At 38.1% G+C, this 20,428-nt stretch overlaps 1 protein-coding gene and 1 pseudogene across 3 annotated transcripts in view; one reads left to right on the top strand and one right to left on the bottom strand.

Annotated features, from left to right (window-relative positions):
- SUGCT (succinyl-CoA:glutarate-CoA transferase) overlaps positions 1-20,428 on the top strand; it is an 880,365-nt gene that overhangs the window by 311,991 nt on the left and 547,946 nt on the right. The window lies entirely within an intron of this gene.
- On the bottom strand, positions 5,771-9,490 carry LOC142456982 (heat shock protein HSP 90-alpha pseudogene; annotated as a pseudogene).

Genomic DNA, 20,428 nt, shown 5'->3' with positions numbered 1-20,428 from the left:
TTCTTAGCTCATTTTTAATGTATTATTTCATGGCAGTTGGAGTCAAGTTTTCTTGAGGGTATACATAAATGCTGTCTAAACTTTAATTATGTTCCATTATATATATGGTATAGTGGTTACACATTGGGCTACTAACTGCAAGGTCAGCAGTTCTAAACCACCAGGTGCTCCACAGGAAGGAGACAGAGCTTTCTACTTCTGTGAAGAGTTACAGGCTCAGAAACCCACAAGGGCAGTTCTGTCCTGTCCTATAGGGTCACTATGTGCTGGAACCGACTGAATTGCAGTGGGAGAGATTTTCAGTGATATGTTAACATTTATTTTTTTACTTCTTAGATACTGTTTTTATTTACTTTTGCTGTGCAAAATATATTTATAGGTATCATTGCTTCAATGTATATTTGTTAATGAAAAATAGGATCCTGGTTACATGGGATAAAGGTGAGGCCTTCTGTTCCCATAAAGATTTAAAGCTCTGGAAACCCATGGGGAGCGGTTCTCCTTCACCCTATAGGGTTGCTGTGAGTTGGAATCAACTCAGTGGGTGTTAGTTTGGTTTGGGCTCTTGTAAATGAAAAATGCTTATTCTCACCCTTATTTTCCAGTAAGTAGAATGGAGAGATTCCCTAGGTCCTGCCACCATTCTCTGTGTGATATTAGGATTTTCTCTAAAGCCTCATGACTGATGAGGGCTTTGTCTCCAGCCATTTTGGAGGTGCTACAGACAGGGACATTTCCTTTCTGCCTGGTTTAGTCTCTTTGTGCATTGGGAGACTATTGTTTCTTGGGCCAACTTTCCACTGCTAGCTTCTTTTCCTCCTGGCTTACCCTCAATAACACTGTTTGGCTCTGTCTGGCCTTCTTCCTGGAGCTCCTGCCTGCTGTGTCAGGCAAGAACTCGCCTTCACCGGGTGAGGGGAGAAAGTTATATTCCTAATTCCAAACTCATTTCATCCACTCAAATAAACTCCAGATGGGTTAGAGATTCACATGTTAAAAACAAAACAAAACAAAACACACAAAACTTTATAAGCACTTGAAGAAAATGTGGAAAACATTTATATACTCTTTGGGTGAGAATGTGCATCTTAAGTTCAATACAAGACACATTTAAATTACTGATAGAGTTAACCATTAAAAATGGAACACGTGGGATTGACCCAAGAAGGTGGACTAGGCAGATACACTACCTAGAATCTACAATGAAGACCCAAGAAACCATGTGAAACAGATAAAAACATTTCTGAAACACGGAGCTTGGTAGGAATGGATAAAGTAGTATATAAATTACAATTAGAAGAAGAAACTGAATGAAATGAGTATGCAGGAGACACATGGAGTGTTGAATTGCCAGCTGGGCTGGCCTGGCACATTGCAGTCATTGTGAATTATTGTGTCAGTAAAGGAGAGGCACCAGATAACTGGCTCCACTTGCCCAGTAGTGAACCAGAATCCACACTGGGGACTTGTATCCAAAGAGGTGTGATTTCTTACTTTTACCCCACACAACCTTCTGGTGTCCAGAAGTGTAGCATCTCCTCCCCACCTGGTATTCTACCCATTCCCCCTTCTCCCCACTACTTGCTCCATTCCCTTAGCAGCCTGAGGTGCACTTCAGTGGATCAAGCACCCCGGATTACCACCTCAGATATCTGCAGGCCATTCTCTCAAGGTTGGGTGCTGTGAGATCATAACTTCTGTTGCCATTAACATGTGTTCCCATTGAGGGAGCACAGTGTTTCCACTACTTCCATTGATGCAGTGCTCATGCTTCAGCAGTGTATAGTCTCATGGAACAAGCACTGCACCGAAGCTACTTCCGTACTTGGTGGTGCCTACCTGCACCACATCAGTGACCAGTGGTGCATGCTCCATCAAGCAGGCTTCACACCTAAGCTGGTTTTGGTGGAGCATTTGTTTTCGGTGCTGCTTCTGTGAGCATCACTTTAGGCTCCTCCTGAGTCATATTTGGTAGCTTGTGCTGCCCTTTCCTTCTGTGTGATTTTTTTTCTTTTTCCTTTTTTACTTCTTGTTTCTTTTTTTCTCCATTTGCATTTTATTTTCTTATCTTTTTCTTTCCTACAACTTTTTCCTTCTTGCCTTTGTTTTCTTCCTCTTCCCCTCTAATTTCTCCTCCTACCATTAGTTGGCACTCTATGGCATATTGCATATTTTTCTCCTGCACCATAATTCTAGTGCATTGATTCGTCTTCACTTTTCCTTATTCCATGTCCAACTTCCACATGCCTATGAGGAGATTGAGGTTTAGGCATACCTTATTCCTCAAAGAAGCATCTTTGCTTTTCAACACTAGAAAGGTTTTATGCAGCAACATTCTTTGATCTCTTTTGACTGCTGCTTCCATGAACATTGACTGTGGATCCAAGCAAGATGAAATCCTTGGCAACTTTTTGCCGTTTATCAAAATGTTACCTATTGGTCCAGTTGTGAGGATTCTGGTCTTCTTTACCTTGACTTGTAATCTGTACCAAAGCTTGCAATCCTGATCTTCATCAGCAAGTCCTTCACTTTCAGCAAACAAGATTGTGTCATCTGCCAATCGCAGTTGTTGATAAAACTTGTTCCAATCCTGATGCTGTATTCTTCTTCATATACTCCAGCTTCTTTGGTAATTTGCTCAGCCTACAGATCAATTGAACAAGTATGGTGAGAGTATACAACCCTGATGTACATCCTTCTTGATTGTAAACCATTTAGTATACCTTTGTTCTGTTTGTACAATTGTCTTTTGATTCATTTTCAGGCTCCCTGTGAGCACATTTAATGTTCTGGAGTTCCCATTCTTCTCAAGGCTCTCAATCGTTGGTTATTATCTACACAGTCACATACCTTTGTATGGTCAATAAAAGCAAGCAAACACCTCTCTGATATCCTTGTCTTTCCGCCAAGATTTATCTGATGTCAGTAGGCTTATCCCTTCCACATCCTCTTCTGAATCCAGCCTGAATTTCTGGCAGCTGTCTGTCAGCTTGGTAGTCTGTCATTTTCTGGTTTTTGGCTAATGCTTTTCATGCAGACCTGACTTCTTACTTAAATACCAGTGGTTCTTGCTCCTCTTGTAGTGGTTGAGTGTCAACTAGTTCTTTTTTGGTACAATGGCTGTGTGTTCTTTCCATCTTCTTTTTATGCTTCCTGCATCATTCAATATTTTGCCCATAGAATTTCAATATTGCAACTTGAGACTTGATTTTTTTCTTTAGCTCTTTTTGTTCAAGATAATCTTCTTTATTGATTTTCTAACTCGAAGTGTTAGCACATTTCATTATAAAATTTATCTCTGTCTTCTTGAGCTTCCTTTTGAAAATTTTTGTTCATCTCTGGCATAATTCTTTCCATTTGCCTCACCTACCCTGCAATTAAGAGAAAGTTCCAGAGACTTTTCTGACACCTGCTTTGATGTTTTCCCTCCCCTCTACTTAATAACCTTTTGCTTTCTTCATATTTTTCTTGGTGTCTCGATGCTTTCTTGATGTCTTCCCACACATCAGATCTTCTGTCTTTAGGATGTTCTTGAGATTTTCTCAAAATTCAGGTGGGGTGAACCCAAGGTAAGGAACCTTAATGAGACTAATGTAAGTGTATTGCTAAGAGAAGTTGTGTGCAGCCATCCAGAACTGAACCTGTATATTTCAAGACATTTGTTTGGAATCAACCTTGCATATAAGAAATGGAACCCTAGTATTTCCCGCACGCAATGAAACCCTATCATGTGAAAAGTGAAGCACCTAGAAAAGCAATCAAAGGACAATTTGCATTAGTAAAACATACAGTATATGCATAAGTATAGGAAGTGCATAGTTTACCTTTACTGGACGCTACCTTAGTAGACCAGAAGGTACTTTCCAGCTGCCTTTGAATACACAAACAGGTATAATTTCTTATGGTGTTGGATGGTCTCTAGGATCTGAGGTTCTTGATAATACAACCACTGGGGTACACATTCTGCCCACACTGAGGGCATCGTCACTTTGTTGTCAGCCTTGGGAGGCTCTGAATAGAGAAGCTGTGCTATACTCAGCCTTTTGACTTGTGGAACCTGTGAAAATAACAGGTGCTATTTGAATATGCTTAATTTGTTGCAGTGATGCACAACATAGAAAACTACTATGTGTAAAAACATGGTATATAATTCACATGATCTTTAAGCTTCATGTGATAGTCACTTCTTCAGGACTGATATATATATATATTTGAAAATATAGCCCTTCATATGTATTTTGATGTTTAAATAGGTCAATTGGTTTTACTTGAAAAAATTTTAATTTTATATTTCTATGACAGAGTTAATTTTGCTTTCCCCTCATAAATTATTAAGTAGCTGTACTGAGTATTCAATAGGCACTAGATAAAAAGTCATTGAATTTCTTGTGGCAAGAGGCAGAGTTTTTCTACAGAAAGAAGCTTTTTATAAGAAGTTACAATAAATCTGCTCTAGGGATTGGCTTCTCCTGAGAACTTGGCTTATTTGTGGATAAATACTGGAAAATTCTCTTAACGGCTTTCCTCCAGTTACTCAATATTTTTTGGCTCCTTGTTATTTGGGGTTTAATTTATCACGGCCTTGCTTCGTTTCTTTGCTTTTTCCCTCTTGTTTCATGTAACTGTACTTGTCACCACTTTTCGATACAGCAGGTGATCTAGGTACACTGTGTCTCACCAGCTTAGCCTAGTGACTTTGAACTACCTTGACAGTAGCTTAGGTAGGCATATAATTTTGCTACTCTAAAATATAGCTTTCTCTTTGGAAAACAAGCCCTGTGGATACTGATTCCGTTGACTTGGTTCAGTTAGCACCCTGATTTCTAAAAGTCTAGTACTTGTGCCGTTGGGAACTATAGGGAGATAGAAGGTGTAGAAACAGGACCCTAGAAGATGAAAGTTGATTTTTTAAAAACACTTCATGTAGTTACATACACTTCAACATTTCAGTAATAAAAAAATTGGTTTACTGAATAATGTGCTTATTAGCTAAAACTTTGGACCACAATATTAACATTAGGTTATATATACTTCATGAAAAGCATCACCTCCTTCCATTAGATTCACAAATATGAAAACAAAATAAAATTATTAATTCTGCTATTAGTGCCTAAAGTTGCATAAAATCACTTAGAAGTAGAAATAAATTATATCCCTCACTTAGTTATAGTAATGCCATGCTAGAGTTTATTGTGCCAGCCTGGCCGATAAACACAAGTAGGATTAACTGAAGGGCAGAGGGATAAATGGCTTGCTTGTTCTGTGCCTCAGTTTAAAGGGGTACACTACCTGTGGGATGCCTAGCCTGTGGACTGTGTCACTGTAAGGTGAGGTCCCTTCAAGCCCACACGATTGGAATGTTCATCTCTGGAGCTGGGGACCGGCAGTTGATGACAGTTGGGGACCTGCCTTGCTGTTTGCTGCCTGGATATATATAGCCCAGCTCTCTCTACAGAAGGGGACTGGCAACTGGCAGCTCTCAAGCCTTAAAGGACTGCTACTGTCTCACTGCTTTATAATTTAACTGTTAATTTCTTGTGTTAGCTATCTGTATATAATTTAACGGTTCATTTCTTGTATTCTATATCTATTTTTCTATATAATTACTAGCAATCTGGTTTGTCTCTCTAGAGAACCCTGTCCAATACATGCCATAAAGAGTTTTTTAAAAGTGTGAAACAAAATGCATGAACAAAAATAAAGAAAAAATTGAAAACATATTATCAGGGGGAATTCAGGGACAGTACTGAACACATGTACAAATTGACACTTAGTTGATTTCTTGCATGTGTGTCATATCATCACCACCTTCAAGGGGTGACATTCTCCAGTGTTGACAACCTGGTATTGCCAGCTGTGGAGTCATTATCATCAATCCCCGGGCCAACCTACCTTGATCACCCTGTAGATCTGGTTGGCACGCACCTGGTGAATCTTCAAGATGAAGCCAGATGTCATCAGCACAGTTTCATAGGTTCATCAGATCCTTCAGGGACTTGTCGTTCTTTTTGGTGGTGGCCTTCTGCAGCAGAACCTCGATGATGGAGTGTTGGGGTTCATCTCCAGGTGTTTCTTAGCTGTCATGTAGCCCGTTATTGAGGTGTCTGTCAGAGGTGGGCCTTCATAATTCTCTCCATGTTTACTGCCTAGCCATTCATGCTTGTAACAATGCAGCACCGGGATGTGACGAGTTGGTTTGACACCACCACCTTTTCCACTTTTCTCTTCAAGATGACCTTGATGTTTTTGCAGAGGTTTTCACACTTGGTCTTCTTTTCCTCCCCTTCATCTTCTGGGGTTCCAAGTCCTCTTTGGTGCTGGATGTGAAGGTATTTTCATTGAATTCCTATAGACGATGGACAGAGTATTCATTGATGGGCTTGATCAGGTAGATAAGTTCTAAGCATATTCCTAGAGGCAATCAACAAAGGCCAAGTTAGACGTTTGGCAATCAAAGGCCAAGTTAGACGTTTCCCCCACACTATAGTAGATGTGTTACTGGTTCTTCTTCATCTTGGTGCAATAGTCCTTGAGAGAAACCATATTGCCACCCAAGCAGACTTATAGAGGTTTAACAGCTCTGAAAGCTTCTTTTGGTTTCTGGAGTCTTCATGGATTCCAGGTTTCATGTTTTTTGGAGAACTGCTCTTAACATTTTTGTTGTTCTCTTTATTTTTGGCCATCTTGGTGAAGAGTTCTATGCACTTCTTGATGAAATTCTTCCGGATAACTTTCAAAAGTTTGCTTTGCTGTAACATCTCCAGCAAAATATTTAGAGGAAGAGCCTTGGAGACCATTTCAAAATGAATGAAATTCAGATAGCTACACATGGGATCAGCTCCTCACAGTTGTCCATGATGAAAACTTGGCAATTACAGCATAAATCTTAGGACAAAGAGGAGTGCTGAGAATTCTAACTATCCTTCAACTGAGAAATGCTTTATGGCCGGGTGGACCTCCTAGTCATTGGTCAAGCGCTTATAGAATTCTGTACTCTTCATTGATAATAGCATCAGAATTTCTGGTCCAGCTAGCTTGGTTTTGTTGAGGACCTCTTTGATTGTCTCCTCCTCCTCCGCCTCCTTGTCATGATCTTCTTTCCATTTTCTTTGTCAGAACCAAATTCTTCTATTTCAGATTTGTCACCCGACTCCCTTTCTTCTTTTTGTGTTCTTTCTTTCGTGACTCACTTCTTGATATAGTTGTTTCTCCACAGAAGAGTAATTGGATAGCCGGTAAACTGAGAATGCTTTTGCATTATATCCTTTGTTCTTCTCTCTTCCAAGGACTTGGTTTCGTCCTCTTTCAGATGCAGGATAACCTTTGTCCCACAACCTAAGGGCTCACTTGTGTGGGTCCTAACTGTGAATGGCCCTCCTCTGAAGACTCCCAGGCATCCTGGGCTTGTCATTGTGCTTGATGATCACCATCACTTTCTCAATCACCAAGTAGACAAAGTAGAAGCCCACTACCAACAGGCCAATCATGGATATGTTGATGCCAGAAAGATTTTGGTACCCAATTTATTGATCAAGTTGGCTTTGGTCATCCCCATGCCAGTGTCCACAATGGTCAGGGTTTGGTCCTGCTTGCCAATTTTATACCAACTATAGTAAGACAGGTCTGTGGTAGAAGACAAGGCCACATAGACTAAAGAGGCAGATTATAATCGGTAAAGTCAAAGAGGCAGTGATATGATGTTTTTTATAAACCACTGGTAACCAGGAAGGAGATTCCATAAACAAAGAACATCAATAATTCTCTTATTATAGAACAGAGAAACTGGATATTTTTATTTTTAATTACGATTGCGTGAAAGTTTATTGAGCAAATTGGTTTTCCATTAGACAATTACATACTTTATTTTGTGACATGAATGCAATCCCCCAAATATCACACTCTTCCATTTTATTCCTATCTTTTCCATTTCCCTTTGATCTACATTATCCTTTCTTTCCTTCTTAGCTTTATCCCTGGGTAAATGACATCCTTTTGATTTTTGTATGGTTGGTATGAATGTACATCTATCTCCCTGATGTTAGTGTTCACTTTATAGGTCAGTCTATTAGTCTAAAAGTTGAGTTATGGGAGTGTGTTAGTCTGGGTAGACTAGAGAAACAAATTCACAAACATGCATATGTATATAAGAGGGAGTTTCATATAAAGGGTAATTGTACATTAATAAAACATCCCAAACCAGCCCAGTCCAAGGCCATAAGTCTGATATTAGCTCATATGTCCAATACCAATCTATAAAGTCCTTTCAGACTCATGAAACACATCAATGGAGCCAAGTGCAGGACGATTACAAGCCAGTGGTTTTTGGGTCCAGTGGTGTTGTAAGCATCTGAGCACTGGCAGGGGTCTCTCTGTGGCTTCTCTGGCTTCAGAGGTCTGGTTGCATCCATGTGACTTATCCGGATCAGGGCACTAGGGTAGCTCCATGTGTCTTGTCAACTGCAGTGTCTCTCAGGGAGTGGCAGAGAGAGAGAAGTGTCTCCCCCCTCCAAGGAGGAAGTACTGAATTTCCCAGAATTCTCAGGAGAAGGCCATGCCTACACAGAGGCCTTATTGGCTATGATCTGATTGACCCCTACGCTTTAATCCTCAAATTGACAAACAATTATATATCTACCACAGGGAGTGAATTTAGTTCCAGGTTTGAAGGATGACTAACAACCATAGTGTCAGGGACTCTACTGTTCTCAATCAATAAGCCTGGTCTTTTTTTATCATTTTGAATTTTGTTCCACATTTTCTCCCACACTATCCAGGGCTTTTGTTTGCGATCCTCTTCAGAGTGGTCAGCAGTGGTCGCCAGGCTACATCTGATTCTGGTCGCAGGGTTGTCCAGGCTGAGGTTCCTTTGGCCTATTAGTTCTAATTGTTTTCTTGCATTCTTGCACTTCATTGCTACAGATGGGGAGAGATCAATATTTCTACCTTACAGGGCCACTCAGCAAGTTTTGTTTTTTTTAATCTCTCTCCTATGTCTTACTGCTCACAGTTATAGCTATACCACCAGAGCCCTCAAACAGAGCCCTGCAAAGGCCTTGGTACATTTAGGGTCCCAGCAGTTGTTTTTTTTTTTTTTTTAATTAACATTTTATGGTGCATTTGGTGAAGCTTTACAGAGCAGATCAGTTTTTCATTCAACAATTCACACACATTTTCTTTTTAGTTTATCAATTGTAATCCTCACAAAATAACATCACTTATCCCACTTCCTCCCTGTGTTTTCTAGTTACACTCCTTCATTTTCCCAAACACTCCCGAACTTTGTCCTCAGGTAAATGCTGCCTGACTGATCACAAATGATTGGTTATTCTAAGGTGTGCGCACTTCACTACTGTCATTGTTTCCATTACAGACCTGCCTATTGTTGATGACAATTGAGTCAGGTGATGAGTTCATTTTCAGACCTCAGGGTTGATGTGGTCTTAGTCTCAGGAGATTCCACCAGTCTTCTATTACCAGCAAGCTTGGCCATTTCTATGATTTTGAATTTCTGTTCTATGATATCACAATGAGTTGGGATTGATTTTATGGTAGTGAGTTTTTTGGAGCTATTCAGGACTTTTAGATTTTCAAACGTATTTGTCCTATTGCTCCTTTTTCTGGAAAAACCAAAAACAGCAAACTTTTGTATGGTGGCTCTTAATCCAGGGTAATTTATAGCTATCTGTTTTTACACCCCCTGGACCATTTCAGCATTCCTCAGGGGTAGTATCATCCACCTAGGGAAACTCTTCTAAGGTAATTCATTTCAGAGCAGTTGGGAGTGGTATCCAGTCACCATCTAATTTTTCTGGTCCTAGGGTCATAGAGACTGATGTTTCTGTGGTTCATTAGTTCAGTGTACTAATTATTTCCATGCATCTTTGATTTTCCTCGCTCCTGTACCCTTTGAACAAAGAGTAACCAGTAATTATGCCTTAGGTGGCCACTCACAAACTTATGAGACCTCGGTCCCTTCTCTCCAAAGTAGGATAGAGAACATTGTCATTGTGAATTGTGTTATGTAAATTGAACTTGATATTCCTTAAGACCGAGGTCCCAAATCCCTAGGCCCAGAGACTCATTCCTTCAAGTTTTTTGAGTTTTTGTAAAAGTTTTCATAATGTTCCCCCCTGAATACTCTACCACATTTCTGGGTACACTTACAGTAAAGATGAGTGCATATACATGAGAATCCTGTAGAACCTAGGTTTTCCTGGGAATACTCCCATTCTTGTTCCCACACCCGTTTAGCCTGTGTGTCTATCCATGTTATCTATTTGTAGAGCTTATTTATTTCAGGATTGTGGATATAGAAGTATATAAACTGTTGCTTTCAACTCCTTCATTCCTCCCAGTATCTTCCTCTGCCTCTATCATTTTTAGCTGACCCATCTCTTATTGTATATGGCTTTCCCCTTCACCAAAGTTAACAGGTATCTAACTGCTAGCCACTAATTTACTGTTTATTTACTCCCTATAGCACTGGTGACTATCAAGGAATAATCCTTTCAGTGTGAAAACCTCTTCTAGACTTTTTACAATAATGGTCTCATACAATATGTGTTCTATTGTGATTGACTCATTTCATTCAGCAAAATACCCTCTGAAAAATAGCTCATAACAGGGTTACCCATGTTATGAGGTCTTTTGTAGATTCCTTCTTTTTCTTTAACCTTATGTAGTATTCCATCATATGTACATGCCATAGTTGTTTATCCATTCTTACATGGATGAGAATTTAGGTTGTTCTTAACTTTAACCTTGTGTAGTATTCAATTATATGTATGTGCCATAGTTGTATTACATGGATGAGAATTTAGGCTGTTCTTAACTTTTTGCTGGTTTTTGTGAATAGTGCTGTGAAGAACATCGGTATATATATCCATCTATATCATGGTTCTTATTTCTCTCAGTTCTATACCAAATAGAGGGACTTGGGGCTCATCTGATACTTATATTTCAAATTGTTAAGGAAGCACCATTTGTTTTTCACAGTGGCTACACCATATTACAATCCTACCAGCAGTGTATGAGTCCTCCAGTTTTTATACATCCTCACACACTTGTTATTTTCTAATTGTTGTACTTTGCTATTGTTACGGGGTGAGATGATATCTCATTGGTTTTTTGGGTTTTTTTTGCGTGTGATTGCTGTTTTGTTATTGAGATACCTCATCTCTCTAATGGTTAATGATCATGAACACTTCTTCATATATCTGTTGAACACTTGTTTGTTTCTGTCATATGCCCATTTTAAAGTTGTTATTTGTCCTTTTCAGTTTATGTGTTGAAATTTTTGGGCATTTTCCCTAATCCAGATATATCATTGCCAAATTTTCCTTCAGTCTATGAATTGCCTTTTGATTCTTTTAATGGAATCTATTGCTGCATGGAGGCACTTGATTTGGGGAGATCCTGGTCAAGTCATCTAGTTGGTCTTGTGTGGTTTGTGTTCTCAGTTATGTTTGTTAGTGTATTTGTGATGTGTATTCGGGTCCTTACATTTGTTCCTATTTTTTCTTTTTTTTTTCCTTTTTTTACCCAGGGTCCAAAGGGAATCAGCCCCGAGCTCTTTGTTCCCCGGGCTTTTATAAGTCCAGGGACAAGGGGCGGTCCAGGGTTGCTGTTCTTTAAACTTTTTAAAAAAAATTTATTTTAACAATTTATTGGGGCTCATACAATTCTTTTCACAGTTCATACATATACATACATCAATTGTATAAAGCACATCTGTACAGTCTTTGCCCTAATCATTTTTTTCTCTTTTCTTCTTTTACATTTTATTAGGGACTCATACAACTCTTACCACAATCCATACATATACATACATCAATTGTATAAAGCACATCTGTACAGTCTTTGCCCTAATCATTTTTTTCTCTTTTCTTCTTTTACATTTTATTAGGGACTCATACAACTCTTACCACAATCCATACATATACATACATCAATTGTATAAAGCACATCCATACATTCCCTGCCCCAATCATTCTCAAGGCATTTGCTCTCCACTTAAGCCCCTTGCATCAGGTCCTCTTTTTTTTCCCCTCCCTCCCCATTCTCCCCTCCCTCATGTTCCTATTTTTTCATTTACCACATTTATAGTTACACATTTTATATACAGCTCGTTGATCCATCTTAAGTTTGTTTTTGGATATGGGTTCTGTTTCATTTATTCTGCTAATGGTTATCCAGGTTTGCTAATACCATTAATTAAAGAGTATATTTCTTCTCTAATATGTTTCAAAACTTTGTAGAAGGTTCACTGTTCACAGTGACCAATGAACTATGAACATAGTGGACACATTGAACAGCAAAGTCTATTTCCTTCTGAGTTCTTGGTTCTGTTCCATGTGTTTATCATTGTACCCATACCAGGCTGTTTTGATTACGTGGCTTTGTAGTAAGTTTTGAAATTGGCAAGTATGAAAGCTCCTACTTTGCTCTTCTGCAGTAGTGCTTTGCTTCTCCGCAGTCTGTTAGTGGTCCATGTGGAGCTTTTCTATTAGATTTCCCATTTCCTTAAAGAATGATGTTGAACTCTGGATCAGGATTGCATTATATTTGTAAGTCACTTTGCGTACTAGTGTCATTTTTACAATGTTAAGTCGTCCTATCCATGACATGGTATATTCCTTCATTTTCATAGGACCGTTTTGGTTTCATGTAATAGTGTTTTATCTTTTTCTTTGTATTGCTTTTTAAATTCTCTGGTTAGATTTAATCATAACTATTTAATATTTTGGGTGGCTATCATGAATGGTATTGTTTTCTTAGTTTCCTTGTAGAACACTTTTTATTACTTTAAAAGAGCCTGGCTAATTATTGTATGTTGATCTTTGCTCACAAGCTTTTAAGACCCTGAATGCTGCTCACCTAAATAAGATGTAGAACACCGTCTCTGTGGAATATAGTATGTCAATTATCCTTAGTGTTCCCTGAAATCATAGTGTTGAGTCTCAGACCTAGCAATTTCCTCTGGCATTTTTTCTCTATGTCCTCTGAGTATTGAGCAGCTAACGTAGTAAAAAGAAATAAAAACACTGTATTAAGCTCAGATATCATAAACAATACATTTCTAAGCAGACTTTTAATATACTTCAGGATTCTGAAATAATGCTTTATTCCTTACTTCATCCCCTGCTTATAATATAATGCTATAAATATATTTGGGAGTTATTATGACATGAAATGTAGATTTCAAGAACAGTACTGTAAAGTATATTAAGTAAGTTTCTTGGTCTGATGAGATGTATCAGAAACACAGAGGACTGTGTTTATTTATGATGTGAGGAGATCGTGTTGCATAGAACAAAAGGCAACATCCACTTATAGGCATTATAAATGAATATGGATTTTATTGATTAAATTTCTTGACTGATGTCAAAGGTACAGAATACCAGTGCAACGTATGATTTGATAGCAGGGATTCAATTTTTTCCTGTTACTTAATTAACCACATCCAATTTTGCATATTACTAGCCAATCTATACCTATACAGTATCCCCAATATACTCATGAATCACTTGATCCATTACTGAAATGGGAAAAATAATTCTGGATTGAATTAGAAGGAAAAAGAGGAGCGCTATATTCATTAGTCAGTTAAAAAAATAAATGACTTTCCTAAATTCTGTTCTTGCCGTGGTTTGTACTTTGGTAGACCTCTCTTCACATTTCTGCTGGTCTGGTATCTCAGGGAGGAAATGGAAGTTCGCTCAAGATTTTGGATAACTTTATGACCTCACAGTCCAGGACCAGTTTTGAGAAGATCGATCACAAAAAGGCATCCTCTTAGGGAAGAGGAGTTGAGAGACTGGAGAGCTGAGGGGAATCCTATTTCTGACATTGATTTTGGTGATCTCTGTAAGGGCCCTCTCTCTGCTTTATTGTTTTATCTGACTCTGCTTCATCTCCCCCCCAGCCCCCCGTAACACCTCAAGAATAAAAAATCCATGGCTGTCAAGTTGATTCTGACTCATAGCAATTCTATAGAACAGAACAGAGCTGCCTCTTACAGTTCATATAAAAGCTAAATTACTCAGTATGTCTCATATATCAGGTGCTAAATAAGCATTTTTCATGTATTGTCATATACTTGAAGCATTATTTCTGTGAGGAAGTGATTGCCTGCATTTTACATTTGCTATAGAGCTGGTAATTTGAAGAGTTGGGAGCTCCTAAGCACTGCTTTCTACTACCTCTTCATGTGGCTGGTTATCCAGGTAGTTCTGGAAGTGAACAAAGAAAATCTGAATCACTATTCAGGCTGTAGTAAGTGTTGGGTGTGCACATATATGTTTGTGTCATGGCTCTTATTTTTCTAACATACATATCTAGCAGTGGGATTGTTGGATCGTATGGTAGTTCATTATGCAACTTTTAAAGGAAGAATTTTTGCCATTCCACTGGGTATATATGTGAGCCATCTAAGAGGCAGGTAGAGAAAAAAATCCATGACTATCAAGATAGAAGAGCCCTTGTGTGAGTCTTTGTCAGAAATGGTAGAGGCAACAGGAACACCAGAGGCTGCAGCACAGAGGCCATGAGACAGAGCATAGTGTAGCACCAACACTGTGGGGCAGAGTAGTGGGTTGGCATTCTGGCCCATGCTGGGAGAGGCCCGGGAACCAATTTACTGAGAGGTTGAGGACCAGAGAGTCATGCCACCAGCATAGCTGAGAAGAAGCACTGGGGGAAAAATATCTGTTTCCGTATTATTTTGTAACCTGTTAACTTCCTTAATAAGCCCTCACAATTGTGAGTGCTGACTGGGAGTTCTTTGTGGCCATTGCAACAAATTTTGAACCTAGGGGAGAAGTAGAGTGCTATAGGATGGATGGTTGGTGTCAGAATAGGGTAAAAGAGGAGGCAGGCTTAACCTCTGCCCTGTGGCAATTTAGCCTTGGGTTGATTTGGAGTTGGATGCTTGTTCTCCGTCTGAAACTGGAGGAGACCAGATGTGGCCTTAATTCCATTTCCTTAGGTATAAAATTTTTGGTTGGCGGTTTTGTTCTTTTAATGTTTTATATATATATATATATATATATATATATATATATATATATATATATATTTAATTTGTTATCTTTATTACCTAATGGTTTCTGTTGAGAAAACAGAGCTTAGTCTTACTTGTTTTCTCTCTGTGCTTTGGGATTGTTTATCTTTCAATTTGGAAGGTTTGATTATGTCTTGGTAATTTTTTTGAAAACTATTCTATTTGAGGTTTCTTGAGATTCTCATCTTCCATGATACTAGAGACATTCTTTCCCAAACAAGTCGATAATGTTCTCTCTCTCACTCTTTGTGTATTTTGTCTATTCTGTTCCTGGATTTTCAGTCCCATCTAAGATATTCATCTTGATATTGTGCCACATTATTATTAAACTTTCTTCTCCTTTTAGTTTTCATGTTTACCCCTGATATTTTATTTAACCAATTAGCATTATGAGATTAGTCTTCAATTATGATCATTCTGCTTCCATTAATTCAATTACTTTTCTTTACCCTTTCAATTCATTACTGATTTCTGAATTTTCTGTATTTTTATTTACATTAAAATTTTTTTTATTTTTAAACATTTTATTAGGGGCTCATACAACTCTTATCACAATCCATACATATACATACATCAATTGTATAAAGCACATCTGTACATTCTTTGCCCTAATCATTTTCTTTCTTTTTTTACATTTTATTAGAGGCTCATACAACTCTTGTCACAATCCACACATATACATACATCAATTGTATAAAGCACATCTGCACATTCCCTTCCCCGATCATTCTCAATTTATTTACATTTTTATTGTTCTTATTTTTTCCATTATTTTGTCAACTTTTCCCCATGTTTTTTTCCTGAAGTCTAGAGTTTTAGTTATGTTTTCCTTGATTATGTCTGCATTTTTCTTGATTTACATCTCAGTACATTGAATGCACCTACATATAATTAATTTAAATTTCTTATCAGGATTTTCCAGTATCACGTTTTTCTCTGAAAGAGTTTCTTGATCTGTGTTTTAATAACTTGTTTGAGCCATCTTGTTCTGTATTTTGTTTTTGTGGGTGTGTGTTTATTTGATTTGAAGTTGTCTGTCGTGTATGAGAAAATTTGCTGGTATTGTGTTAATTTGTTGATGGTATGTTGGTTTGCTTTTCACTAGTATTAGATTTTGCTTTATTGAAATATAGTCTGATAGCAGGGCATGCTACTCTGGCCACTGATTTGAAAGCTGTGGGTTACTGACCACTTGGTTTTGCATGAGTTTGATAGCCATAGGGTATACGGGTATAAGTCTCTAATTGCTGATCATGAAGAACAGCTGAAGACAGGTTGACATTGTTGAGCTGCCATGTTTTTAATTCAGTGGTATTGTAATGGATTATGGAACTTGCCCGTGGATGTGGGATCATATATGGTGGGTATGTTTGGGCAATATGACTGGATTCCCACTGCTGGGGAAAGATAAAATTAAAAAGTGGTCACGTTTGAAAATGATGATAGTAACATATGTGCAAATGTGCTTGACATAGTGGATGGATGGTTTGTGATAAGAGCTGTACAAACCCCCAATAAAAGTGGTCTTGAATTGGAGAGAGAGAAAAGAAATAACAAGAGCTGGTAAAGCGGCAAGGCCTACTTAAAAATAAGGAGAAAAAAATGAAGAAGCAAAAGAACAATGAATTAAATACAAAACAAAAGCAGCACAGTTCTGGTGTAAATGCTGGCCTCCAACCATGGCTGTGGTGGGAATGAGGCTTAATTTATGAGAGTGCACACGACCTGATGTTCCAGGGTGGAGGTAGAGTGTTACTGAATGCAGAGGTGGTATGTGGTCTGCCACTTGCTCAACTGGGAAAAAAATAAAGTGAGGGTAGGATAGGGGAAAAAAGAGCAAAAAAAAAAAAAAGCCCCACTATAACAGGAGAAAGATGGAAGAAATAAGAAGAAAGGCAAGAAGAAAAAAGGAAGAGAGAGAGAGAGAATGCAAATACAATAGTGGTACAAGATTTAGCCATCACACGCAGCTGGAGCAAGAATGCAGAGGTCACTCGGCAGGAGCACACACTGCTGGAAATGGATACTGGCGCTGCTGTCTGTGGAGGCTAGGCAGTGGTGGGAATTTTTTTCTGCAGATTAGATTAGACCAAAAAAAGAGGAGGTGGCAGGGATAAATTTAAAGGCGGGGGAGGGGAAGAATGAAAAGAAAAAAGAAGCCACCCAGTAGTGGTAAGTGTTAGTCTCTAAACATGTGTATGTGGGCTGTCCACCTCCAGCTGTGAAGAGGGTCAGAGATTCGCTGCTCATCATAGGGAAAGTGGAGGAGAAGGGAACTTTCTCCATAAGATCCACAGAAATCAATAAACAAACAAATATGGAAACAGAAAGAGGACATTTTAAAAGAAAAAAAAGGCTTGTAGGGAGAAAAGATAGAACTAAGACAAAACATGGAGAAAAAAAGAAAAGGAAAAGAAACGGACGTAACTCTGACAGTAGTTGAGGGGTGGAGGATCCCCTCTTGTGGTAGTTCTATAATCCTTTGTCAGTTTGAGAGGTTGAAGAGTGAATGGGGTGGAGTCTAGCCTGTCAATCAGGTGATAGCCAATGAGGCCTCTGTGTAGACATGGTCTTCTTCTGAGGATTCGGGGAACTCCTATCTTCCTACTTGGAGGTGGAGACACTCTCTAGGCTCATTTCCAGAGAGACATTGCCACGGACAAGACACATGGAACTACAGTGCCTTGAGCTGGAGAAGCCACATGGAAACCCCTGCCAGTGCTGACATATTTACAACGCCAGTGGATCCACAAAATTTCCCATCCACTGGCCTGTGATCTCCCTGCATTAAGCATCATTGCATGTATTTTGTGAGTCTGAAGAGGGCTTTATAGATTGGGTCAGACAGATGGGTTATTATTGGACTTGTGGACTTGATCTGGACTGGGCTGGGATGTTTTCTTAATATACAATTACTATTTACATAAAGCTCTTTCTTATACATTTATGAGTGTGTCTATGAATTTGTTTCTCCAGTCTACCCAGACTAACCCACCTCTAGTCACCACAAGACCGTTCAAGAAAATGGGGGAGATCACAATTCTCTGCTGCTGATCTCTGCTGTGAGTGCAAGTGTCTGCTTGGGCTGGACTTGGTTTCTGTTTTGATGAGAACAGTTCTTATGCGAATTCAAAACAGCCACACTGTGTGGTCTGACAGTTTGCCACTTGGTATACCGCTTTGTTGTTTTTGTCCAGCCCCGCATCTTTGATCTCCCTCCAACTCATTTCTCCAGCTGTATTTCAAATATTCCTCATATAATCTAATAAAACTATAGTTTTCTTTACCTTGAAAAAAAAATCCCAAACTATTCTGTCCACACAGGTAAAGCTGGAATAGCTGTTTCTTAACCAATTAAAAAAATTTTTTTTTCTTCACCGATTTTGAGATCTCTGGAAACCTTGCTGTTTTCCCTGGTAGCTGATAAATTTGTGGTATCAATGAACTCTGAGATGCATATGATTATCACTTTTATTTTAAAAATGAGGTAACTGAAGCAGAAGAGCTTGGACAGCTTGCCTGTCTTATACAAATATTTTAGACAATGTGGCTTCTTCCTCTGACTCAGAAGCCCAGTTCTGCAAACAGATTTTAAAGGTTTCATTATAAGTGGAGTGTCATTTCATATTTAGTTCATTACTATTTGTTGTGATACTTGGATTCCCTAATACGTTACCTAGTGATTGTAGAAAAACCCTACTACTACTGCTGCATGTCTTTATGTCAGGTAAGAAAATGTGTTCAGACCAAAGGCTCTGAAATTATAGACTATTTTATATAAAAAGATACCAATAAACTTACATGGCAATACGTTTCCAAAATATTTTTATAAATGTAGTTGGCAAAAGTTTTAGTTTAACTCCTTTACAGTACCTGCTCTTCAGAATAATTTTAAAAATCTTCTTCCATCTGGTGAGCCATTGCTTTTGTTTTCTTTCCACTTTTAAAATAATGTTACTTACTAAGAATACACATGCCAGATCTTACTTAATTGCCTTTTTATGGTCCAGTCATTAACCTACTGAAAAAAAGCAGCTTATGTGGAAACATTGACATAACCCTCATTACACTGGCTCCAATGTGTTGCTATCATAAAGTATCCATCTTCTATATGTGTATGTTTTCATAAGATGCTATTGAAAGGGTAATGGAAAATTAAAGTTGCAATGGAGAATTTTATTCTGTGTATATATTTTTAAACACTCCAACACAATGTATGTTTACAACATCAAGGAGTTTATTGGAATTAGAGGTTTATCATAAACTTTATGATATTTTAAACATGTTTTACGACTGACTATATTTTATTTCTGCTGCCATTTTCAAGTTTTTCTTATTTCTTTGACAATGCATTTTTTATATTTCTTTTTGAGGTGGCAACAGACTGCTTATACTGAATTTTCAAAAAGGTAAAAACAAGTCTTGAGATATCAAAATGATCATCTCTTGCAATTGCTCATATAAGGTTTTTTTTGACATTTAATTTTTGGAACACTGCATACGTTATAGAAGTTGGATGATAATGTAGATATTTTTTCCCATCATTTTCCTTGGCCTGACTGACTTTGACAGGGAAAGTTGATAGGGAGAGATTTACCTACATACGTTTTTTAAATCAAAACAAGAAACAAGGTGTGGTAAAGTAATTGAGATGATAACAAAGATTGTATAATTCTGGGAGGTACTATATATATATATATATATATATATATATATATATAAATAGAAGTGGAAAAGCTTCATGATTTATTTGATAACTGTATAATCATATAGGGTCGCCATGGGTCAGAATTGACTCAAAGGCAGTGAGTTTGTTTGTTTTTTAACAATAATTACCTTGTTAATCAAATCCTCACAATTATACCATCGTGGAACTTTAGAAGGGATGAATACTTTTCCCCTAAAACAGAGCTTCTATCAGATTTTAGGTGATTTTCAGAAAGGATTTTGAGAGCATTGATCTACTTAATTTTGTAACTGTGGAGGCCATATTAACTATGTTATACCTTAGTTTCCATACCTGTTAAATAACAATTGTGCCTACCTGCCAAAGTTCTTGGAAGTCTCAAAAGGATTAGTGTCTTTTAAATACGCAATACATTTTATTACTATTGTTTAATAGGGAGTAGATTTATTTTAAGGTGATCTGAAGTAAAATGGCATAATAGGATTTGATAGCCTGGTTCTCATCTGGATTTCTCATTTAATGGCTGTTAGGCCAAGACTTAGCCACTGAGCTAGAGTATTCTCAGGGGCTTGTTCTGTGAGTCAAATGGGTTAGTACAAGTGATATGTTGAAAGTTTGTTGGTAGAATGCGATTATTTACACAAGTTTCCAAGAACAGAGTCAGATCCATAGCAGGTACT

Source organism: Tenrec ecaudatus, chromosome 9, assembly GCF_050624435.1.
Source record: "Tenrec ecaudatus isolate mTenEca1 chromosome 9, mTenEca1.hap1, whole genome shotgun sequence".
Classification (NCBI taxonomy): Eukaryota; Metazoa; Chordata; class Mammalia; order Afrosoricida; family Tenrecidae; genus Tenrec; species Tenrec ecaudatus.
This window is presented reverse-complemented; position numbering and strand designations above follow the sequence as displayed.